This window comes from Ursus americanus, chromosome 16, assembly GCF_024610735.1.
Source record: "Ursus americanus isolate L20-20 chromosome 16, mUrsAme1.1.p, whole genome shotgun sequence".
Lineage (NCBI taxonomy): Eukaryota > Metazoa > Chordata > Mammalia > Carnivora > Ursidae > Ursus > Ursus americanus.
Genome location: NC_142142.1, coordinates 54,242,444 through 54,262,908, shown reverse-complemented (window position 1 = coordinate 54,262,908; position 20,465 = coordinate 54,242,444).

Genomic DNA, 20,465 nt, shown 5'->3' with positions numbered 1-20,465 from the left:
CTGAGGGCAGTGGGAACCACGTGATCAGATGTGCCTTCCAGAGAGAAGGTTCCAACCGCTGTATAGAGGGTGGAAGGGTGTGGCCAAGCAGGTGGCAGGACAGCAGCTGGGAGGCTATAGGAACCTAAGGAAGAGACAATAAGCTTCTGCAAGAGAACCCTGAGGACTTCCTGAAGGAGGTGTCATGTGAGATGCAGTAAAAGGAGGAATTAGCCAGGCAACAAAGTTTAGGAGACACTGCAGCTAGAGAGAGTACAACACAGACAACAAACAATTCTGTTTGGCTTAAAATGTAGGGCATGGGGGTTTGGGAATGAAACTGGAGGGCCACTCATGGGCCAAATTGGGTCTCATAAGCTTGGGAGCCCCTGAGAAGTTGGGTGCAGAAGGACCATCGTGTTGGTGTTTTAGAAAAGTGGCTGCTGCAGGGAAGGGGGACCTTGTAGGGGGCCAGGCTGCGGCTAGAATTCAGGTAAGAGAGGGTGGTTGTCTGAAAGGAGGCGGCAGCAATGAGAATGGAGAGGTGTTCAGAATCCGTAGCTAACTTGTAAGTCTGTTGTGTGGAATTTGCTCCTTGCGTAGATGTGGGGTGGGACAGGGGCCGGGGCACACAGGGAGAGAAGGTGTAGCGGAAAACCGCATTTCTGTCTTGGCCTCTGGAAGCCAGGAGGTGCTGCTCACTGGGAACAGGAAGCAGAAGGCTGGCCGGCAGACTTGAGCTGCATCGGGCATTGAAGAGCTTGACAGCCGGTGTTTTGGTTGTGATTGGAACATCATGCACATATAATACAGCTGGCGCTCCTGCTAACGAAAGTGTCCTAGTTTACACGATGGAATTCAGCTTAGGAGAATTTCAAGGCATTCCACACAAAGCACGATTTCCGGGGGCTTTGCTCCCCAAAGGGATTGGAAATCCACTCGTTTATGCCATTTTGGATGCACGTGGTACCATGTCCAAATCAGGGAGAGGAATGCACCAGCTACAACAGGTCAGAGGGGACCACCCTCATCCTCGTGTGACACGCCTGTTCTGCCGGCTCTCAGCAGGAGCGTGGATGATGTCCTACCCGACACCACCCATCTGGAGCCTCTGGGGAGGGCAAAATGCCTAACTCCACATGCGGTGGCATGAAATGACCCCCGTGCAACAAATCTTCCAGCTCTACGGCGGTGAAGCACAGTGTCACAGCGACGCCGCTCTCTGCAAACGCACGGTCCCTCTTCCCACTGGCAGCACGCAGGGGAGCGTCGCACGCACAGACGTGGGCAACAGGGCTGCTCCTCTCCTTCGAGCTCCCAGTCAGCATCCACGGAGCCCACCAGCCGTAAAGCAAGGTGCCAAGCACTGCCGGGGGCCTGGAGCCGTGAAGGCTCCTGAACGTTCTCTCTGCCTCCCCTCGCGCTTCCGCAGTCCCTCTCCACCGGGCTGGTGGCCTCTGATGGAGACTCTGCAGCTCCCTGTCTAGTCTACCCCGACCCTTCTCGACACCCAACCAGACGCATGCTTCTGAACGCAATCCTGAGCCTGTCTGTGAGGTCACTTCCTGTACCTGCAGAGGATTTGATAGTTTGCTCTGATACATACATATCGTATAATAGAAATATAAATATCATATAATAGAAATATAAATAACGTATATCTATTATCTCATTTATCCTCAACCTCCAAGGCGTGTAATTATTATCCCCACTCTACGAATGAGAAAAGTCTTTACGAAACGTCCCTTCCCCCACTTGCCTAGCCCCAACCCGTCCTTCGAGGCAAGGCTGGCACAGAAGCCTCCTTTCCTGGGACCTATCTCAAGTGCTCTCCACTGGAGCATCTCCCTCCCTCCTTGGGGGGGGGGGGCCACAGCATCCTTCCTGAGTCCGTTCTGGAACACACCCCCTCTGTGTGTCTGTTTTCCCCACTGGGTTGTGAGCATCGTAAGGGTGACACCGTAGCTCGCTCATGCCTCTTCTTCATGGACTAAACAAATAAAAGAGCATACGCTCTCGTTCTCTGGGATCTGCAGGTTGTAGCTGTTTGCCAAACTCAGTCAGAGGCCCTGTGAGTCCAGCTGGGAAGAAAAGCCCTCCACCCTTGAAACAGCTATAAAGACAGGCCGCCAGATGAACAAGAGACAAAAGAGATGGGCAGGCCGAGAGAACCACAGGTGGCGCATGCTGGACCCCCAGAAATAAGACTCTGAGGAGGAAGTTAGTGTGCAGGGAATTTCCTGGGGAATGTTCTCAGGATGGAGGCTTGCAGAGAAGGGCAGGAAGCAGGACTCGGCCAGGCGAGGAGAAGCTGGGCTGCCTTGCAGTCATATCAAAGGCCTCAGGTGACTCCCTCAGAGAACCTGCAGAGGTACCCCCTCTCATAAAGTCACAGGGCGTCGGCCATCCCAGGGAAAGGGTGTGACCTTGTGGGAGGCATCTGTGTTCAAGTGGGCACCTGCCAAGAGGGTAGGCCCCGCTCGAACTGTCAGTTGTCTGCAGGCCCAGTAGGTGGGGAGGGAGTGTGTTGGTCCTGCAGGGGTCCAGCCCCGCTCCTGCTACAGGGGATGCTCGGAAATCAGAGAGGATATGCACAGGGACACAGCTGGGGTGTGCATGGAGGGCTTCTGGAGGGGGAAGAATTTCAACCAGGACTTAAAATCATGGGTACAAGTAAGATAGCAAATGTGAGCATTGCAGGTCAGGGCAGGGTAGGGGGTGAGCTCTCATTCCCCTACGTGCGGGCTACACTGCAGGACAAGAGTGAGTCCCTTCACCCCAGGCTGGGAAGGCTTCATGCATTTAATTTTCTAATTCAGTATTTATTCTAGATAGTTCTTTTTTACTTTTTTCTGATACAAATACAATAGATTACCATTATAGAAAGAATGGGAAAACCTGGGAAATCCTAAATGCCTGTAGACCCTATTAATACCTTGGTGCAGGATTTTCTTCCAACCCCCAGAGGCAGCCCCAGTCCCTAGCATGTCCTCACACCCTTCCTCCTGGGGCCAACATCGCTCACAAGCAGGGGCCGTCTCACTAGCACCCACACACCACCAAGCAGAGCGGGAATTTAGACATCAGCAAAGCCAGCCCCACAGAGGAGGTACTCAAGCATGAGAGATACTAGTGTGAGATAGGGCTGAGGACCAGAACACCTGGGTTCCAATCCCAACTCCAGCTTTACTAGCTCCGGGGTCTCGGCCAGACCACTTGGCTTCCCCAAGCCTCAGTTTTCCCACCTGCAAAATGGGGATAGCAATTACGGTTGTGAAGGTGAAGTAAGATGATGCATGTGTGGTCGGCACAAGTAAACTCTCAAGGCTTGTGAACTTTACAAATCAAACCAAGCCAAAGAATTAAAAGAAACAAGCACGCAGACCACAAGCCTGAGGCTCCTGGCGGTGGAATGACTGAACTGTCCAAATGCAGTCCATTGGGGTCAGGGGTTCCCCTGGGGCCCCGCTGTTACACCACACTGCCTCCTACGGCTTGTCCTTGGAAAGTGGCGGTCTAGACGAGGGGAAAGGGGGTCCAAGACGCAACAAACAACCCACGGGAGGGAGTAAAGGAGAATAAAGGCAAAGTCTAGCTCTGAGCCGTGGCTGCAGGATGAATCTGAGAGCCGGGAAGATCCAGCTCTCCCAGCCCACCTGCTATAGCCTGTAATACCAATTGCCATATTTCCTAGGTTCTAAGGGTTGAATGTAAGATGCACCATTGTTTAATGCACCAGTAGGAAAGAAAAGAAATGCTATCAAACTGCAATGCAGCTCTAAGATGCGTCCCCGGTAAAATGCATTCTGACTTCAGAGCCATTAAAGTGTGTGGATGTGGAGGTGGGGGAGATGTGCATCTTAGAACGGTTACAACACAGCATCCTCCTGGCCACTTCTCTGCTGGCACTTTCTCGGGACCCCTGAGAAAACCTGTCAGTCCCCACTGGGCCCCTGCCCCAGCTCCAGCCCCATGCCTTCCTCTTTTCCTCCAGCCCAGGGCTCCAAGGGGGTCCCAGAAGAAGGCACAAAGGAAGGGCCAGGCTGTGGGCTTTCTCACTCCAGGGGCTCCTGGAGGGACCCCCAGATGCCTGCCCTTGCCCTGCCCCTGGAGCCTCTCTGTCCCCGTGAGAGCGAGCGTCTGCTGGTGAGGGGAGTGGGAGCTCCAGGTCTTTGGGCTGGTCCTGCCCCAGAGAAGCCAGGTGAGGTCAGGGCCCACTCTGCGCCTCCCGGAGCTGGCAAAGGCCGAGCTCAATAGCACTCGGCACCCTGGATGTCCCAGGATGGTCCAAATTCCTTGTTCCTTTTTTAAAAAAGAGATGGCTACATGTATGACCCAAGACGAATCATTCTTATAAGACTTTTCAGATTAAATAAATCTCATATTATTTTTAAAACCTTCTGTTGTCAATGTCAGGGACTCAAGCTTCCTCTATGTTATAACAGACAAAGATTAAGAAACAATACAGTGTGTATGTATGCCAGATCACCACTACGGACTCTTTAACTATTTTACAATTTGATTTATCAATTACACCTCAATAAAGCTGAAAGTAAAAAAACAAACAAAAAAGCAGACGAACAAACAAAAACTTCCCTGTCTTCAGAAAAAGAATCCTGATTTGGGGTTACGAAAATATGGTCCCCTTGCTCACCAACCTCCAGACGCCCCCTCCATTCTCCTCCAGGTGGCTACTGTCTCACGTGTAAAAGCTCCCGATTGATAAGCATGTAGTGAGCGCCAAATGCATACATGGTCACTGCCATTGCTTAGCCACTTAGTCCTGTCTCCTGGGGCAGGGATGGATCATCTGACCCTGTCGCTAAGGGCTGAAATGTGTGCCTCCAAAACACGTATGTGGGAACCACAGCCCCCAAGGTGCTGGTGTTCGGAGCTGAGGTCTAGAGGACTTGAGGACAGGGTCCTTGGGACAAGATGAGCACCCTTAGAGGAAGAGACACCCGAGTCTCCCCTCCTCGTGCCGTTGAACACACAGCGAGAAGGCAGCCATCTGCAGGCCTGGAAAAGAGCTCTCACCGGGAACCGCACCACGCCGGCCCCTTGATCTCGACTCCCAGCCTCCAGGCCTGTGAGGAAATTAATTTCTGGGTTTGCAGCCACCCCACCTGGGCTACTCTGTTAAGGCGGCCAGAGCTGACAGAGACGCCAACAGGAGCCGCTGCCACTCCCCCAAAGTATCAGCCTCTTCCCTGTAGAGCGAAGTGGGGCATCTGCTGCTCCCCACGCCACCCTCCCCAGCAGACGCTGGCAGTGGAGGTCCCAGTGTGCTCTGGGGCCTTCTAGGCTTTTCTTTCTCAGCTGCCCTGATGTATGGGAAAGAAGAGGGAGCCAGGAGCTTGGGGAACTCCACGGGGTGGGCCCCCCAACCCCGCAAGCCTCAGACCTCTAAGTGCCAGAGATCCCCTGACCCTCATCTGTCTCCAGTCCTCACCTCAGAAGGGCAACCATCGACTGAAAGACCTTCCAGAATCATCCACTCAGGTGGTCCCTTCCCCTTCCATCAAGTTCTCCTGAACATCCAGCCTAGCTCCAGGCCGCTCTGCTGGTTGCTGTCCTCAGGGCCATGCAGCAGAGCGTCCCAATGCAGTGTCCGGAGTGAATGGAGGTGTGCAGGTTATCCGTGCAAGCGGATGGTGGAGCCGGCTTTTCCAGCCTCTGGGGCCTCCGCCACTTACCCTTTGCCCTTGCCATATGTGACCATTTCCTTGTTGTGCCCTCATTTGAAAATGAGCTAGCTGTCCAGTTGAGGAAGGCAGTGAGAGCCCTGACACATAGCTGGGGCCGAGTGGGCCCACAGAGGCCACCCCTGGCAGTGCCCAGTCTCCCACCATCCGCCTGGGATGGGGCAGAGGAGGGGAGGAGGGGAATGTGAAGGCTGTTGGAAGGAGGCAGGCAGCTCCCCGTCACACCCCAGCAGCTGGCAGGCTCCAGGGCCTGCAAACACAAACAGCCTCTCACAAGTATGTTGGAAGAAAAAAAAGTCCATTAAAATTCCACAGTTTAAGGCTGACACCCCAAACTTGGAGGCTGCAGTTGCTCTTGGTCCCCAGGCTGGTGGGGTGGGGCCAGAAGGGTCAATCTTGTTAGGACAGCCTGGGACCCTGGAGGAAAGCTGGCTGGAGGAGGGGGGGGGGGCAGAGGGAAGGGTTCTGTCCTCTCTCCAGTTTGATTCCATCCACCAGCAAAACTTGGGGGTGCAGGGCCCAGAGGTGGGGGGGCACCCTTGGCACAGCATGAACTCCCGCAGCCTGCTCCCTGCAGGGCTGCCTCCCCAGAAAGTTTGGCATTTGAAGGAATCAAATTGTCTAATTAAAATTTAACAATCTCTTATCAGGCTCCATGGCTGGTGAGACACTGCTGTCTTAAACACATCATTTTCCCTCTTTTCTGAAACTTGAAGCATTTCAATGAAAAAGGAGGGGCGGGGAGGGGAGAACTTGGATTTGCATCTCAAAAGCAGCTTGTAGGAGCTCTGGAATTGGAGGGGAACGGGAAAGCAGCAGGAAGGGGCCCCTCCTCAAGACCCAGCCATTCAAGCCACAGCCTGCTCCTCTACGGGGTCCAGACTTGGGGGTGAGCACCTCCCCTATGCCTCCTGCAGCTCCCGGAGGAGAGGGACCACGGGGATTAGAAGAGGGAGAGGAAGGAGCCCCCAATCCTTCCTACGACGAAGGGAAACCAGAAGTCTTAAACTAATGCCCTTGCTTACTGGGCCCAGGAGGGCAGTCTCCCAGGGGAGCAGAGGAGCCTGGGAACCGGGGCCTGGGATTCCCAGAGCCCCAGGCCAGACAAGGAGAGCCTCTCGGGCCAAGACCTTGGGACGGCCAGTGTGGTGGATGAGGGCCAGGCAAGGGGAAGGAGGGATGCTGTCACTTCCAGGCTCCCCTTCTCCTTGCCCCTGAATCTTCCCTGGCCTCCGAGGCCAGACACGGAGGGGGAGCTGGGTGGCGAGGCTGTGAGTCTGGCGTAGGTGCTGGCAGTCATTCTTAAGGGAAGAAACACTGATTGCTTTTGCCCAGTGGTGGGGGAAGGCCAGGTGAGGTCCTGGACCTACAGATTCCTAGGGCTCCAGGCATGGGATGGGGTACCTTGTCCCTCATGGACTCCCTCCATCACTCCTGCTTTTCTCCACCCAGAGCCTCAGGGCAGCTGTGGGGGATCAGGAGTGGATGATTTAAAGAGACCTAGGCTAGGGGGGAACCAGGCCTCCAGAGGCCTGGGAGGGAAGGTAGGCCACACACCAATACCACCCGCTTCGTGCCTCTCCAGATCTGGTACACCTCCTTAGTCCAACCCGGGATTCTGCAGGGTCAGTGAGGGAGCAAAGCATGGGGCCAGGCAGTCACTCCGCAGTGGGGCTTAGCTCTGCTATCTGTGGGGAAAATCATCCAGGTGCCCTTAGAAAGTGTGCAGCAGGCTGGATGGGTCTCTTCCATTCTTGCTCTCTGGCTGCGTCCGGCAGCACCCAACAGGAGCCGGGAGAGGGGGCGCGGTCCTGAGAACCACCGGAGGCCCACCCTGAGGCTGGTACCCCAGGCACCTCTCCAAACCTCCCCACAGCTCCCTGGCGCTAACCTGCCCAGGCAGCCCCTTGCCTCCCACCTCATAGCAGAGAGAAGCTGCCCTCAGGGACTCGCTCAACCTCCTGTCACCAGAGCTACAAAGCTACCCGCCTCGGTACCCCCTGCTCCCCCCTCCTGTGTTCCCATGTCCCAACCCCTAACCAGGCCCAGTCCTTCCACATAGGCTCAAGATCCCATTGTCCTAGCTGACCTCATCCTCCTTGTTAGCCTCCAGGACAAGCCCATCTCCAGGGAAGCCTCCCTGAGGCTCCAGCCCCAGCCATCCTCTTGTGTACTAGGCTCACAGCACCTGTCTTCCTCGGTGGCACTCATCACAGGTGTACTTAAGTCGCTTGTCTAATTGTTTGTTTAGTATCTGTCCTTCTTGCCAATGTGGGAGCTACACCAGTGTAAGGATCATACTTGTCTTTTTTTTTTTTTGGTCTTCTCACTTCCAGCATGGTGGTGGCCACGGTAAGCAAATGTTTGAGGGGCATCCATGGGGAGCTGGTACCTCACTCAGGTGTGCAGGAGCCAAGCCCAGGGTCTTGTTCTGCCCTGGTTGTTGTTTCTCCCCTGGATCCTTCTCAAGGGGTACCTGTGGCCTCCCCCGAGATCTCTCCCTGGCCCTCTGGGTCTGGGTCACGGGGCTGGATGCCCAGCTGGTTGGGGTGCACTCAGGGAATTTTCCAGTGGGGCACTCAGGGTTGCAAGCCATGGAAAGCGAGAATGCACGTGTGTGAAGGTGAGTGTAGGTGTGCGGGGAGGTGGGGAGACAAGGTGGATTCTGTAGGAAGGGATGCAGAGAGCTGGTGGGGATGGCTTCTGGGCCCCCAGAAGGCCTGGGGGGCCCAGGGGTTTTGCAGCATCTAGATGAGCACCCCCCAGTGGGACTGATGTCCCCGCAGGCCACGGTGGCTGGAGCCATTTCTCACACAGCACCGACCAGCGGCCATAAAGCCTCCACAGGGAGCACCCTGCATGCCGCTGAGACAGGGGGTCCCAGGGAGAGGCTGGTGCACACAGAGCTCCTCTGCTGTGAAAGGGGCCCCTGCGTGGGAATTTCTCCAGGAGCAGAAAGAGGCGAGAGTGCAGCGTGTGACTAGTGGCTCCCCAGCCCTCATGCTGTCATCCTGGATACCCTCTGCGTTTCTTCCTCTTCCCAAGGTGGCCAGGTGCCTGGGGGTCTGTCCAGGGGTCCCTGGGAGTGTGGAGTGCCCCGAGAGGCTGGGACAGAGGAGGGCTCTGAGACCTCTCCCAGGCTGGCTCAGAGCTGGGCCCGGGGCCCCCTGAGTCTGCAGTAAGGTGAGGCAGGGTCTGGAGACCCAGGAAATGCAAAAAGGGCGTCTGCCTGACAGCCCCATCCCTGTGCATTTTGAAGGCTCCGTAAAAATGTCTCCTCGCAAACTGTCAAAGTGTCACAAATTAATTAACTGTTAGCTGGGAGTGACTCAGTGTGGGGAGGGGGTGGGGAGAGAATGCTCCAGCAATGCTAAGCGGGGTGGTGGCGGCACTGTTCTCTGCCTGCGTGTGCTGCCTTTTGATTAAAAATCCTCGCAGCTCAACACCCTGCGAGGGACGGGGCAGATCACTGGGGCAGCTCACGTGCCGAGCAGAAAATTGGCAGGTGGGAAGCAGGGTGGAGGGCGTGGGGCCCAGGGCCCCCTCCCCAAGGAAGGGAACACAGTGGGGAGAAAGAAGCCTCTAGAAATTGCTCACATCTAAATTCAGAAAGGAGCCCACAGGCTGGCACTGGGGTTTCCCCCCTCTTCCTTTCTCTTTCCCTCCCTTTGCAATTCCCCCCCAGAATGACAAGAATGGGGAAGTTGAGCTGGGTTTGCCCTGAGGGCCGGGTCACAGGAGTCCAGGAGGCAGGTACACTTAGCCAGACTCACCGGCAGGAGCTGGGAGAGGAGGGAGGGCAGGTCTCAGACCAGCCTCCTTGACCTTTACTTTAATTTCAGGAAAGAATTGAGAAAACACGCTCTTGAAAGCCAAGAGGGAGACAAATCCTGAACCTTATTGCTCTGAAAGGAGGAAAAACAGTCCTTGCTATTTGGCAGAAAATTGCTTCGCTTTATGAAAAGACACCTGTGTTCAGGAAAACAAAGAGCGGGTGCGTCCAAATAGCAGCCGACACCCACCACCCCACTGCTGGGAACCCTGGGGTCCCATGCCCGTCGCCCCCATCCTTCCACTCCAGCAGGCTGGCACTGGGGACTGTGGGGACCTTTCTTCCAGGAAGGAGAAAGGAGCCCTTTCCTGAATGCAGGGAGGGGAACGGGGGCAGCAAGATGTAACTTTATGACTTCTACCCAAATACCTATTTGGTGTCTGTACCGCAAAGACGAGCTGAAGGTAAAACTTCACGGCGGGACGCAATCAGCAAGATCCGGATCGTGGAAAAATGTAATAAAAGAAACTTGAAAGCCTAATCGGCCAATTATAATGTGGAGAACATACTTGAATCCTGATTCAAAGAAACCAACTTTTTAAAGATCCCTGATATTTCATGAGACCGTTGAAAATCTGAAAGAGTGGATTTCGACGATATTAAGGAACCACTGGTGACGACTTTCAGGTTTTCGGCAGCAGCGCTCCGGCGCATTTTTGTAAAGTCTGGATCGTGTCGGGATACACACTGAAATATTTACAGATGAAACTATATGATGTCTGGGAGCTCTTTGAAATGAATATAAGGGGGTTACGGATGAATCAAAATCGGCCATACGCGGGTCATGCTGGGGGCTGGGTGACATGCCAGCCTTGGGTCCTCCCTTCCCAGAGGACAGTGGCTCAGCTGGCAGGACAGAAGGTACTAAGGGACAAACGGAGCAGCTACCAAGCTCCTGTTCTGTTCACCACGTGAAGCGCTGTGCACAGATCGCTTCCCTTCATCTGCGCCGCGGCCCTACGAGATGCGACACGATTTCCATGTCTCAGATGCAGAGAGAGGACCAGAGAGGGCAGTAACTGGCCCGAGTTCACCCAAGCAGGTTATGAACCCAGATCCACCTGCCCGCAGGACCCTCAGACGTGGTTCCTTCAAGGGCATGTCCAGGCTCTCGCCCCAGCAAGCTGTTAGGTCTCAGACTGGTGTCTGCAGGGCCCCACAGGGACCTCTCACAGCCTTATAAAGAGGGAAGTGGTGGTCCGGACCACACGCAACTTTCCTCAGAGTCCCGAGTGCCCTCAGACAACCAATGTTTTCCAGAAAATGACACTTTGGGAATCTCCAGGGCATCAGGCTGCTCAGCCCAAGTGAGCTCCGAGGAGGACGGGACGAGCTGGATTCCAGATAAGAGCAGCAGAGGAGTGTGGCCAAGAACGGGGGTCAGCCCAGGGGCTGCCTCTGGGCTCACCCCTTCAGGCCAGTCCAGCGACAGGCTGGGGTCACGGACAGAGCCCCTGACTTCCTCCCCCACACGACGGAAGGGCAGGAAGGGCAGCCACAGCGAAGGGCAGAGAGTCCTGATAGCCTGCTGTGTGCCCGCCCACCCTGTCCTTCCCCAGCCCATCCCTGTCCCCGGCACTTGAGGCTTTGCCAAGCAGCAAGGACCAGAATATAAAGAGGAATAGTTTCCTTCCATCCTGGGAATTGAAGAAGAGGAGTAGATGCAGCCTGTTAGTTTTTGGTTTTGATTTTTTAAATCAGGCAGACAGATCTGGCTTTCAATCTCACCCCCAACACTTGCTAGCAGTGTGGCCTTTACAATGCAATCACTCTGGGCCTCAGTCTTCTCATCTGTAAAATGGAGACCGTAACCCCCTCTGCGCTGGAATGGTTGGGAAATTGACTTAGAAAATGCACAGTAAGGGGCTAGTACGTGGTGCATGTCCAAAGAATGGCAGCTAATGTCATGAAGACGGATGCTGTGGCCGCCAAAGACGGGGTGCTGAGCTGAGTGAGGGTCCAGGCAACACACCAGGGCTGTGATGAGGGGCGCTGGGGAAAGAGACCCCAATTTCTCTGGGGCCTCCAACCCCTGAACAATCCAGAATGACTCCAGCCATACCCAGCGTGAAGTTCCCACCAACCAGCCCTGAGATGTTGTGGGTGCCCAGCTGCCGACTTTGGGTGAAGTCTTCTCAGCCTGTGCCTTGTGGATTTACCAAAACCTCGAGCCTTCCCTCTGAATCTTTGAGAAAGAAAAGCCTCCCTACTTGGCCTGTAGCCTTCTGGTCAATTCTAAGGCTGCCCCAGCTACTGTTCTTGAAGGCCGGGGTGGGCCGGGCACACCGTAGGACCTGGCAGACTCTGCGGTATCAAGGAACCATCAGCCCTGGACCATTTCGTCTGACCGGGCAGATGTCTGACCGGCAGAAGGATAATCTAGTTCCCTCGGCTGAGCCACTTCTCTGATCCTCAATTTAGTAATTAACAATTATTGAATAACAAGAGCAGGCGTCCCTAATTTCAGCGAGAGGTAGAAGAACCAAATAAAATGGTGTGTTTCAAAGTGTCTTGCAAACTCTAAAGTCCTCTAAAAATGTTAGTGCCTCATGATCACCTCCATGGAGAGCTTTCCCTGGCCATCTGTGAACTGATCACACCTACATTCTCGTTAACAAGCCTTGGTACCCTCTCATTGCTGTTCGCTTGTGTTCTTGGTACCTACTTTGCTCTGGGTCAGCCCCATCTCTCTGAAGTGTCCGAGACGCCTGACAGGCGGAAGGCGTCTTAATTCCGCATACAGCCTTAGCACTCCTGGGCAGGCTACCAGCTTAAGTGGTGTTAATGAGCCTCTGTGGGTGCGGGGGGGGGGGGGGCACTGATACGGCCGTACGGCTGTGCACAGCTCTAAACAGGGTGAGACTGCTTTCCTCGTGGGGGTCTTCTGAAGGGGAAATGAGGTACATCAAGCCCTTTGCATCATCTCTGGCTCAGAGACCAGGCTATTGCTCCTATTCTCTTGATAGCTGACCTGGAAAAATGTGGAGAATTAAATTTCACTCCTGGAAGAAACCTTAAATCTAATCGCTTCATTTTATAGAATAAAAAACTAAGACGCAGAAAAGTGAAAGGACCCACCCGAGTTCCCAGGCCAGTTGCTTTCATTACCAAGATGGCGGTCAGGGTCTCTAGACAGGTCTCCCCCTGCTTTACCCAGCTCTCCAGGCTCTCCACCAGGCTGGGGGACCAGGCTCAATGAGGGTGGGTATCCGCTTCCCTCTTGGTCAAGAGGATGGTTCTGGGGGCCCTCTGGGTATCTCTCCTGAGTCTCCCCTGATGTCACCCAACTTGCAGTGTACGCGCATCTCTCCCACCCCTGCCCTCTGCAGAGATGCACACGTGCGCTCGGTCCTTACAAGGGCTGCCTTCCAAGCCTGACACCTGCTTCCTCTGGGCATCGGTGAGGCCGTGCGCACCGCGGTTACGAGCTCGTGGACGGCGCGCCACGTGCAGGGAGCAGCCTGGCACCTGCTAGGTTTCTTTAGGGGCTGCTGCTCCTGAAACAATGTTTCTGGGAGGTGTCCTGTCCCCTTCTTCTCCAGGAACCTCTGGGAGTGTGGCTCCCCAGCCGGACGGGGGCGGTGATGGAGACGAGAGCAGAGGCCAACACGATCCACAGCCAGGGCTGCTTCGAAGACGGCAGGACTGCTGCTCGGCCAGTGGCGGGGGGGGGGGGGGGTGGGGGGGGGTGGGGTGGGGGGTGGGGGGCAGGGAGCCGCTCACCCTGGCCGTCTCTAGCTGACCCTGACCCAGAGACCCACCTGGGGGTGGGGGGGATGGGGGGGGAGGAGAGAGAACCACTGGAGAGCGTCACTAAGGAAACGCCTCTGGCTGGAGCTGCCACCCGAGCTTCCAACCCTGAGAATTTCTGAGGCAGAACATAAACACTTCAGTCTTATCCTGGGACTCCTGGGACACAGATGAGCTAAGTTTTCGGAGCCCGTCATGGCAAACAACATAATGTCGCTAATCAAACTTCCTGTGCGCCCACCCAATTTGATAAATCAGCCTTTTGATGCACTAAGTGCAGACGAATTAGGAGTAATGAGGCTGTGACAGCTCCCCGAGGCACAGGCTGACGGGGAGCTGTGATGACTGAGGCGGGGGCGGGGGGAGCTCCTTGCGAGGATCAGCTCGAGCTGCCAGGTTCGTGCAGACAACCCGCGGATGCCAAGGCACCTCGGCTCCCCCCCACAAATCCCGTGCGCTCACACGCAGTCACCATCTGAGAAGTGTAAGCCGGTGCATCTGAGGAAGAGTTCGCTACCTTCCCACGATGAGCAGCGCGTCCTAAGCCCCGAGCCAGTAGCGACTTGGGACGGTCAGAACATGGACTCAAACCATGCATTTCGTTGCATGGGAAAAATGGAGGCTGACAAGGGCAGGCTGCAAAAATCCTTACTGGCAAGGCTGCCTGTCCCGAAGTCCCCGCCAGCCCGGCCACGGAGATGCAGCTAAATCCTTCCCGACCAGACGCTGCAAACCGGCAGCCTACGGGCCACACAGAGCTTGCAGATTCATTTCGCTGGGCTCCTATGGAGAGCATTGTTGAAAATGGCAGTTTGTTGCCAATATTTAAAATTTGGAGATTTTATATTAAAATAGAGCTCTAGCTTCTCTTATAAAAAGAATCACAAGATTTTGGGGATACTGGGTTAGCATTCTTATAAGGCAATAGCAGGCTAGGGTCAAGTAGAGGCAGCCCCTTTACACAGGGCACACACTGAGTGAAGAGGGCAGAGGCCCTCCCAATCAGAGGAGGGCCCAGCTTAAGGGGAAGGGGCTGTGTCTGTACTCCAAGAATGGAAGAAAAGGAAGAAGGAGCTACTTCTCCACCCTGGGCTTCCCACCCCCTACATTCTCCCCAAGTGCCCCAGCACGTACGGAGCAAAGCCCCAAGCCTTTGGCAGAGGCCCCTTCCTCCTGTTGCTATGTCCAGCCTCAGCCAGCTGGAGCGTTGTCCTCAGGTTTGCCACAGTCCCCACTAATCCTTATAGCCCTGCACTCAGCTGGTTTCACTCAATTTATATTTACAGCCAGGCCCCAGCATGTATTTAAGTTTGAGTCCCCTGTTTTATCACATGTATCCAGGGTAACAGAGCTGCTAATACATTGCTGAGCAATGCTCTAGCACCTTCTTACTTGATGCTCACCATCAAGGCTGGTGGTGGCAGGAAGATGGGTGCTCGGAGGTTGGGGAGGCTTCTGGAAACACAGGTAACTTCTGAGCACAGCAGAGTTTTTTCTAACCCTCCCCAGCTGTGCCTGGAGACTTCAGCCCTGTCTCTGGAGGCCTCTGTCCTACTGTTTCTGAAGCCCAGCCTCCCTTGGGGGCCTTTCTGCCAGCTGATGTTCAAGGTGACACGGTAAAAACAAATACCTCTCCCCAAAGGTTGCCTTCGCTCTAGCCTTCCTATGATTGATCCTCTAATTATATTTGTGGCCCAGGAAGTACTAATCTCTTCAGCAACTGGAGCATTCACCACAGGTTGAAACAAAACATCCCATCTTCCTGGCGTGAGATAAAGCGGGGTCTGGAATTTTTTGCATGTACCAGCCTAAGAGGCAGAGCCACTGGGGACCTGGGAGAGGTGGCCTGCTGGTCTTGGCCGCCTTCCTTACTCTGCGAGATGCTGGCCTCCCTGCAAGAAGACCAGCTCCCCACCCTCCTTTTTTTATCTGTTATTCTAACAAATATTCCAGGGTGTACGTGATGGAGGGGAGGCCCAAGGAACTTGTCCCCTCCACAGTGGGTGGTAAAGACAATAAACACATGGACCCCGCTGCCTCTGGTCCCTTCAGCTTCCATTTCAGAGAACAACACCTTGAGTTCTTTGAGAGGATGATGCTCAGTGGTCTCTGCCTCTTCCAAATCCCTTTCTCACTGATCATCTCTGAGGCCACCTCCTCCAAGAAGACTTCCATGATCTCCTCCTAACTCATTTATTCCTCTTCAGTCTCAGAGCACACAATCTGCTCTTCTTGGTGCTTATGGCAAGGTCTGTCTCTTCTCCTCCCCTCTGCTCTTTTATGGCAAGGTCTGTGTCTTACTCCTCCCCTCTGCTCTTTTATGGCAAGCTTTGTGTCTTACTCCTCTTTTGCTCCTTCTGCAGCTAGTACTTGCCGGGCGTTGTGTGGGAGCTTAACAAAAGACAACTAGGTGGAGATGAAACATCACGCACTTTGAAAGCTCTCCAATGTCCTCCACTCTGCTGGCCGTCACTCTCCAATCCTCCTCTCAGGAAGGGCCGTCGCCGATGGCCATAGCACACAGCACACTCTCTCTAGGGAGCTGGGCGTCCCCCCTCCGCCGGCACACCTGGAGAGCCGCGTGCCCACCGGGCCGTAAATCTGCGGCCAGACCTGCTCGCGCTAGCTGTTCTCCTAACTGCCACTCATCCCGTCCACCATTTCATAAACAACGGAATGCGAATACAAAATCAAAACAGTGATTGCATAATGACTGAGTGGAATGCACGGGGGAAATTTTTTGATAAAGAAAAATCACTAGAAAAAAAATCCTGCCTAGTTCTATGTAAATGAGATCTCTAAAAATTCTGAAAATCTGGAAACTTATGAAACAAGTTTCCATCCCTGCTCTGCTTTATAAAGTAAAAGTGAAAACACTGAAGGTCTTGGATAAAATGTTATGGCAAGATTTAGGCACATAAATGGGGCCAGACTCCCATCAGTGGACTCTACTCAAAGAAAAGGCCCAAGATACACACCAAACATTCGGTAAATGGGTGCACATGAATGTTCTAAGAAAATTAAATGCTTGAAGCATCATTTTTTAAATGAATCCTCTCTTCAATGAGTTACTTCAACTGGTCACTCAACCACGCTGCACAAGAGAGCCTCCGCCGTATGGTCTGGCCCGTGTGTTAGCTCTCTCGGTCTCTTTCTAGTCTTCCTACGTGGCCCCTGAGAACATGATATGCCTTGGACTCCCATAACCTGTACAGCTGCCCTGCGCGCTCCATGGGCCACCCGAGAACGGGGGCTGGTGGGATTGCCGCGTCACTCAGCACGCTCGCCGAGCCCCTTGCAGGTACGGTGCCGATAGGGAACTGGGGATACGGCACTGAACGAGGGGCACCCCCTCACTCTCGGGTAGTCTCCCAACCGGATGGAGCAACTGGCTCAGATGTGAGCACGAGCGGAACAGTGTGAGACAGGAAGAGGACACGCTTTTGCAGAGGGGAAGTGACATGGCTAACGTGACCCACTAAACACGTGAGCTGCCTGCCACTTTTGTAGCTGAATGGGATCTTTCATCCCACCGCGCAGAATTTTGGGCAGAAGCAAAGGCTCTGGCTGTCTGGAGAAATGTAAGAAAGCGGAAACGTCTGAGAGCAAGGCTGCACAACCCGCTGCTGCCCACGGCACCACAAACGTTGAAAACAGGTGCCACACATTCTACAAATCCCTGAGCAGGAGTCTTCCAAAGTCTCCAGGTCACGAAAGACAAGCAAAGACTAAGGAAGTGTCCCAGATCGGAGGGGACGAAGGACACAGGACAACTAAACGCAACATGGGATCCTAGATCCTGGACCAAAAAAAAGGACATTTGCAGAAGAACTGGCACAATGCAACTCAATCCTGTTATTTCATTAATGGTACCGAAGCAATGTTACTTTCTACGTTTTGATAGTTGTACTCTGGTTAGCTAAGAAGTTAGCATCAGGAGAAGCTAGGTGAAGGGCAGATAGGACTCTCTGAACGACTTTGGCACATCTTCTGGAAGTCTAAAATTATCTCCAGAGAACATAGGCATCCGCCATGCTCGGGGGGAGGCACCTCCGGCTCGCAGGTGTCTCAGTGAGGGCGCCGGGCCACGGCTCCGCTCCGCAGGCGAGGGTGCTGGAACGCCTCCTCCCAGGCAAAGATGCGGCTCCCCCGGCCACTCGTCCAGGAACGGAGCACAGACAAAGCATCAGGTACGGGTCAAGCTCTGGCACAAGGGACAGGAGGTGCAGAAGGGGAGGCAGATGAGTATCTGCCCAGTGATTAGTGTTTAGTCCTCGTCATTTTAGTCACCCACTGCGTCCCAGGCACAGTGACGACCCTTATGTAGGTGTCCTCCTTAATTCTCATAACGTCCCCATTTCTCTGAGGGCTGGAGAGGGGCCCAGCTCGTAGGTGGCAGAAGCAGGACCCCAACCAAGCACAGCCGGTCCCCAGAGCCAGTGCTGGAGAGAGAGGTGCTGGGAGAGCCGGCCCTGGGGCACTTCCAGCCACAGCTCTGGTGCATTTCCAGGGGTCGGAGCCTGTGGGTTCCATGGAGCCGCCCACTGTCCGGGGCCAGCAAGTTTTCCTCTCTGTCTGACCCCCTCCTCTCCTCCTGTGGCTGCCAGGCAGTCCGTGGGGGTCTGCTAGGGCACACGGAACCCTTTCACACGTGGGCAACAAGGGCAGGGTCTCCACCTGCCTACTCACCCGCTCACTATTAAGGGTCCTTGCTGATGGATCTGACTGCAGTCCCCAGAGCCGCTCCTGAGTCCGCAGTCCACAGACCCCACCCCTAATTACCCAGAGACCCTTGCCATCCAGGTTGTTCTCACAGTCATTTCTGCCGAGAAGACCAGTCCCTACGCTGCTCTTACTTACAGCCCCAACAATAACAAAAACAGTAATAGTAATAGTAGCCACTGCTTACTGACCATTCACGGCATACTGGACACCATTGTACACCGCACACACCTTTTTGCTAATTCCAAACACAACTGTAGAAGGTAAGTATTACTAAGTGAGCTTTCACTGCAGAGCAGGTGAGGCTGAGGGCAGTTCCTATCTTAGTGGGGCTGCGGGTCCGGGGACCACCAAGCCTAGGTGTGTCCACTCACAGAGCCACTCCTTCCCACGGGGCTATGAGGCCCCCACATGCATGAAATCCATCGACTTTATGCACCCCCTGTCAAGCCTCACGACAGGACAGTGGCCCCATTGTGCAATGCAGGTCAGGTCGAAGCAAGGAGTTATGGAAGCAGGAAAAACCTGTCGCTCATACCATGCTCACGTGTGCGGACATCATGCTGCCTGTCCCGCAGGCTGTTCCCACCTGCAGGTCTGCTGAACATCTCCTAGACCACACAGCTAGTCGATGGCAGACATGGGGTGCAAACCCAGGCTTCTCTGGCTTTCCACAGCCCTCGCCCTTCCTGCCACTTCCAAAGGCCGGCGCCCCCCCCCCCCCGCCCCGCCCCGCTGGCAATGCCGCATCAGTCTGGAAGGAGCCCTGCCAAAATGTGGAGCTGTGCAGGTACCATTTAGGAGCCTGGGGTCGGGGCAATGACAATGACTCTGCCACCCGAGGTCAGGCATTTTCTCTGTGTTTCCGAAGTGGAAGGAGTTCGCAGGGAACCACGCACATGTCCCCATCTGCCTGCCCTGCCTGCTCCCTGTCACAGAAGCCCTCACTGGCCACCTCTGCTTTCCACTGCAGCTGTGACTTGAGTGGGGCTGGGTCTGGCCCCAGAAACCAAGGCTCAAAGGCTGAGCTAATAGGGCTCTGCGGAGGGGCCCTCGGGACACACGCTAACGGATCCTGCAGCATTCGCAGCCCGTGGAGGTCCCAACCTGGAGCAGGTCCCAGTCCTGCTCCAACCTCCAAAGACAACAGCTGCCACAAACCCTGGGCCTGGCCCGAGGCGTGAGCTGAGAATGGGAGACCCACTGCCTCGTTCGGCCGTGTTCTGCTCCCCACTGTCCCCACCTCTGCCACACCAGCAGCCACCCAGGCTCTGGGATGCTGTTTTTTAAAACCATAAAATCTGCTCCCACTCTGCACCTTTCCGGGGCCTGCGCCCTCAGGTTGCCTATGGCATTCATGACTCCCAGCACATCCCTGGTGCACAGAATGCCTGGCGTGGGGGAGGGACGTGGCTGGGAGAACAAGAGAAAGAAAACTTTACCACATCTCCATGCTTCCGTTCATCCTCTAAGAAAAAGGGCCGAGAAACAACGGTGCGCCTTGTCCCAGCACTCAGAGCACACGGGCCACACAACCTGCAAAGTCGCCACTTGCCTTGCTTCCGAGCAAGGGCACACGGGCTCCGTGGGTTATGGGGACGCAGGCAGAGCTCTGGGGTTGAGTGCGACCCACGGCAAGATGCCCAGACACAGGGGCATGTAGGGACAGAGCCCTGGCCCAGCTCTGCCCCACATTCACAGCTGAGTGACCTCCAACAGGTTACTTCCCACCTCTGGGCCTTGGTTTCCTTTTCTGATGAATACATGTGGCTGCGCTAGGGGACTGCCAAGGCTTTGTCCCCCCTCTCCCCCCCACCCACACGCCACGATGATGCACTCTCCAGCCCTGCCAGGCTGGGGACAACTGTCTGCTATGGCTACTGCATGTTAAAGCAGATGTCTATGGTCGTGACGAGGGTAAGACCTCACAAAAGGATCCCGAGGGGTCTCTGGAGGTGGGGCCTAGCAACGGAGCACACGCTCAGAGGACCTTCAGGATGGGAAGTCACCATCACTCTGTGACACGGAGCCAGGAGATGCAGTTGGTGGTGAGTCACCGGGGATAATGAGCTCTGAGATGGGAAGACTCAGATGCCTTCTGACACCCTTTCCGAGCCCTGATGAGGCCAGCCACGCACCTAGCCCCCGAGGGCGGCCCAGAGCCATAGGGAAGGGGTCTAGCTTCGACCTGGGGCAGCCCAGCCTGGGAGGCAGCTGGCTCCTGACTGTTTCCAACCCCCACCCCAGCCCCGAAGAGCTGAGGCTGGAAACCGTGCCCCACGCTCCAGGGGAACTCCCTGGCTATTCTTGGAAACACAGGGACTCCTGGCACCCCCTCAGAGCTGCTCCCCACTCTAATAAGCCCAGGAGTCCCTGCCACATTTTCCCCTTGGAAGGAGCTGGTGTCTCTGTAATTGCAACATGATGCTGTCTTGGCAGCAGCATTAATCACGCCTCGAGTCCCAGCCCCAGCCGAG